At 44.9% G+C, this 5181-nt stretch overlaps 1 long non-coding RNA gene across 1 annotated transcript; it reads left to right on the forward strand.

The window, feature by feature from the left end:
• The first annotated feature begins 1256 nt into the window (after positions 1-1256).
• Positions 1257-4777, forward strand: LOC135566483 (uncharacterized). The gene is made up of 3 exons (XR_010462099.1): positions 1257-1577; positions 2608-2674; positions 4745-4777. It is a non-coding gene; the product is annotated as an uncharacterized LOC135566483 (long non-coding RNA).
• Positions 4778-5181: the final 404 nt, after the last annotated feature.

Genomic DNA, 5181 nt, shown 5'->3' on the forward strand with positions numbered 1-5181 from the left:
CTGAATATAGCTGTGAGTTGGGATGCAAGCTCAGGAATGTTTTAATAAATAAATGGAACATAATCAAAAACAAGAAAACACCAACAGCACACAGACATGAAACAGAAACCATGACGCCTGGGGAAGGAACCAGGGAAGTGATGGAGTCCAGAGTCTGATGACGTGCAAGTGTGCGTAACGATGGTGACAGGTGTGCGCCTATAACGAGCAGCCTGATGACCTAGAGGCCGGAGACGGAGCACATGTGACAAACAGATGGCACCCTATTCCTTTTATAGTGTACTATTTTTAACCAGAGGCCTATGGTCCATTTAGTGCACTACTTTTTTTTAAAACTTTTTTTTAACCTTTTTCTCCCCAATTTCGTAGTATCCAATTGTTAGTAATTACTATCTTGTCTCATCTACAACTCCGTACGGGCTCGGAGAGACGAAGGTCGAAAGTCATGCGTCCTCCGATACACAACCCAACCAAGCCGCTGCTTCTTAACACAGCGTGCATCCAACCCGGAAGCCAGCCGCACCAATGTGTCGGAGGAAACACTGTGCACCTGGCAACCTTGGTTAGCTCGCACGCACTGCCCGAAGCCTTCACAGGAGTCGCTGGTGCGCGATGAGACAAGGACATCCCTACCGGCCAAGGCCTCCCTAACCCGATCGACGCTAGGCCAATTGTGCGTCGCCCCCACGGACCTCCCGGTCGCGGCCGGTACGAGCAGAACCTGGGCGCGAACCCAGAGTCTCTGGTTCCACTGCGCCACCGGAGGCCCCTTAGTGCACTACTTTTAACAAGAGGCCTATTGGCTATAGGCCTCTTGTTAAAAGTAGTGCACTAAATGGACCATAGGCCTCTGGTTAAAAGAAGTGCACTAAATGGGGAATAGAGTGCCATTTGGGACAAATCCGTAATCTCTGCCCCTGACAGCACCGTAACAGCACCGTAACAGCCTGGCTAGCTGACATCTGAAGTGTACAGATTCTTCTCCAAGGGGGAAAACGGTGTTCTAATATAAAGTAGATAATGAAACACACCATGTCGCGTGATATTTCCCTCCCGTAGCTGATTAGGTCAGTGAGTGTTTGCATGTCCTGCGTTCGTTCGTTGTTGTGATCTGTCACGTGTGTAAATAGAGAAACTGGTGATTATGTAACACGTGGACATCTCTGCTGAGTTTATTGCTGTGAGATGTGATTTTTTTCCCTATGTTCCTTAGTTCAGCAGCTGAGACATTGTCACATCTCTAACCCTGTCAAATTATGAAAATACAACTATCGGAAGGATATATTTAATGCGACACTTGATGACAGTTTTTAAAGGGAAAGGTGTTGTTACAAAGATACTAGTCTCATGTGACCGACCTGAACATGGTATCTGGCCAGGACATGAGAGATATGGCTTTAAGTTCCAAGATTACAAAGATAGTAACTTTTACTAAGACGCTAACTGTTCTCAGATCGCAGGGAAATATGACATGCAAAAGGAGGAGGAGCTTCGGTTCTGGATCGAGGAAGTAGCCAGGGGATGGCCATAGGAGAGAACTTCCAGAAGGGTCTGAAGGACGGAATCATCCTGGGAGAGTAAGTGTGTGTGTGTGTGTGTGTGTGTGTGTGTGTGTGTGTGTTGTGATCTGTAGCTGATGTTTGCTGGGTGGAAACACTGACATTGATTTTACACGACTAATCAATCACACTCCTGTCACTGTCCACAGATTGATTAGCATCTTGTCTATTTCCCATTCCACTGGAAAACACATTTGATACACATGTCCATACATACATATTGTCCTCCCCAAGATTCACTTGTTAAAACTACTATCAGTTAGATGTCATTTTTATATTGAACATGAGCGCTTTAATGAACATGAGCACTTTAATGAACATGAGCGCTTTAATGAACATGAGTGCTTTAATGAACATGAGCACTTTAATGAACATGAGCGCTTTAATGAACATGAGTGCTTTAATGAACATGAGCACTTTAATGAACATGAGTGCTTTAATGAACTTGAGCACTTTAATGAACATGAGCGCTTTAATGAACATGAGCACTTTAATAATGAACATGAGCACTTTAATAATGAACATGAGCGCTTTAATGAACATGAGCGCTTTAATGAACATGAGCGCTTTAATGATCATGACCACTTTAATGAACATGAGCACTTTAATAATGAACATGAGCGCTTTAATGAACATGAGCACTTTAATAATGAACATGAGCGCTTTAATGAACATGAGTGCTTTAATGAACATGAGCACTTTAATGAACATGAGCACTTTAATGAACATGAGCACTTTAATAATGAACATGAGCGCTTTAATGAACATGAGCGGTTTAATGAACATGAGCACTTTAATAATGAACATGAGCGCTTTAATGAACATGAGTGCTTTAATGAACATGAGCACTTTAATGAACATGAGCACTTTAATGAACATGAGCACTTTAATGAACATGAGCGGTTTAATGAACATGAGCACTTTAATAATGAACATGAGCGCTTTAATGAACATGAGTGCTTTAATGAACATGTGCGCTTTAATGAACATGAGCACTTTCATGAACATGAGCACTTTAAAGCATGACTCCTTCACTCCTTTCCCCCAGATTGATAAACAAACTGCAGCCCGGCTCGATAAAGAAAATTAACCACTCACAACTGAACTGGCACAAGGTAGGCTCATGCTCTGAACTAGCACGAGGTAGGCTAAATGCTCTGAACTGGCAGAAGGTAGGCTAATGTTCTGAACTGGCAGAAGGTAGGCTAACGTTCTGAACTGGCAGAAGGTAGGCTACTGTTCTGAACTGGCAGAAGGTATGCTAATGTTCTGAACTGGCAGAAGGTAGGCTAATGTTCTGAACTGGCAGAAGGTAGGCTAATGTTCTGAACTGGCAGAAGGTAGGCTAACGTTCTGAACTGGCAGAAGGTAGGCTAACGTTTTGAACTGGCATAAGGTAGGCTAAATATTCTGAACTGGCAGAAGGTAGGCTAATGTTCTGAACTGGCAGAAGGTAGGCTAACGTTCTGAACTGGCATAAGGTAGGCTAAATATTCTGAACTGGCAGAAGGTAGGCTAACGTTCTGAACTGGCAGAAGGTAGGCTAACGCTCTGAACTGGCAGAAGGTAGGCTAAATATTCTGAACTGGCAGAAGGTAGGCTAATGTTCTGAACTGGCAGAAGGTAGGCTAATGTTCTGAACTGGCAGAAGGTAGGCTAATGTTCTGAACTGGCAGAAGGTAGGCTAATGTTCTGAACTGGCAGAAGGTAGGCTAACGTTCTGAACTGGCAGAAGGTAGGCTAATGTTCTGAACTGGCAGAAGGTAGGCTAACGTTCTGAACTGGCAGAAGGTAGGCTAAAGTTCTGAACTGGCAGAAGGTAGGCTAATGTTCTGAACTGGCAGAAGGTAGGCTAACGTTCTGAACTGGCAGAAGGTAGGCTAATGTTCTGAACTGGCAGAAGGTAGGCTAACGTTCTGAACTGGCAGAAGGTAGGCTAATGTTCTGACCTGACAGAAGGTAGGCTAATGTTCTGAACTGGCAGAAGGTAGGCTAACGTTCTGAACTGGCAGAAGGTAGGCTAATGTTCTGAACTGGCAGAAGGTAGGCTAATGTTCTGAACTGGCAGAAGGTAGGCTAACGTTCTGAACTGGCAGAAGGTAGGCTAACGTTCTGAACGGGCAGAAGGTAGGCTAATGTTCTGAACTGGCAGAAGGTAGGCTAATGTTCTGAACTGGCAGAAGGTAGGCTAACGTTCTGAACTGGCAGAAGGTAGGCTAATGTTCTGAACTGGCAGAAGGTAGGCTAATGTCCTGAACTGGCATAAGGTAGGCTAATGTTCTGAACTGGCAGAAGGTAGGCTAACGTTCTGAACTGGCAGAAGGTAGGCTAACGTTCTGAACTGGCAGAAGGTAGGCTAACGTTCTGACCTGGCAGAAGGTAGGCTAATGTTCTGAACTGGCAGAAGGTAGGCTAATGTCCTGAACTGGCTAAGGTCTAATGTTCTGAACTGGCAGAAGGTAGGCTAACGTTCTGAACTGGCAGAAGGTATCTAACGTTCTGAACTGGCAGAAGGTAGGCTAATGTTCTGAACTGGCAGAAGGTAGGCTAATGTCCTGCCTGGAGAATAAGTGGATTCATTCATTAAGCCTTCACCGGTCTCTCTCTCGCTCTGTCTCGCTCTCTGTCTCTTTCTCTCTGTCTGTCTCTCTCTCTATCTCTCTCTCTGTCTCTTTCTCTCTCTGTCTGTCTCTCTCTTTCTCTCTCTGTCTGTCTCTCTCTCTTTCTCTCTCTGTCTGTCTCTCTCTTTCTCTCTCTGTCTGTCTCTTTCTTTCTCTCTCTGTCTGTCTCTTTCTTTCTCTCTCTGTCTGTCTTTCTCTCTCTGTCTGTCTCTCTCTCTTTCTCTCTGTCTGTCTCTCTCTCTTTGTCTCTGTCTGTCTCTCTCTTTCTCTCTCTGTCTGTCTCTCTCTTTCTCTCTCTGTCTGTCTCTCTCTCTTTCTCTCAACACCTCTAAGGAGTTATTACTTTCGAATGTTTTTCCCTGAGCCCCTCCCATCCCTGCTATGCCCCTCCCATCCCTGCTATGCCCCTCCCATCCCCTCCCCACCCCCTCTGTGTTCAGGGCCTGTTCAGAGGATGTAACATCATAGAACATTCAGATATGGTGTAGTGTAGAGGGATTGTCTTGCCAGATAGAATAGGGGAATAGTACCAGCTCTGTAACCCGTGTTGTTGTGTTCCCCCAGCTTGAGAACCTTGGCAACTTCATCAAAGCCATCTGGCCTATGGCATGAAGCCTAATGACATCTTTGAGGCCAACGACCTGTTTGAGAACAGCAGCATGACCCAAGTCCAGAGCACATTGCTCTCCTGGCCAACATGGTGGGGGGGGGGGTACACTTTCCTACATGTTTTCTGTGATAATACTTTTTATTTTCAAAACATACAAGAAGACATGACACATGGTAATTAGTGTATACTGGGACAGCTACAGTAAAGTGTTAAGACATTCTGATGGGGTTCCTTCTCTGCTGACAGCTACAGTAAAGTGTTGCAAGACATTCTGATGGGGATTCCTTCTCTGCTGACAGCTACAGTAAGTGTTACCAAGACATTCTGATGGGGTTCCTTCTCTGCTGACAGCTACAGTAAAAGTGTTACCAAGACATTCTGATGGGTTCCT

The sequence above is a fragment of the Oncorhynchus nerka genome, unplaced genomic scaffold, assembly GCF_034236695.1.
Source record: "Oncorhynchus nerka isolate Pitt River unplaced genomic scaffold, Oner_Uvic_2.0 unplaced_scaffold_4740, whole genome shotgun sequence".
Lineage (NCBI taxonomy): Eukaryota > Metazoa > Chordata > Actinopteri > Salmoniformes > Salmonidae > Oncorhynchus > Oncorhynchus nerka.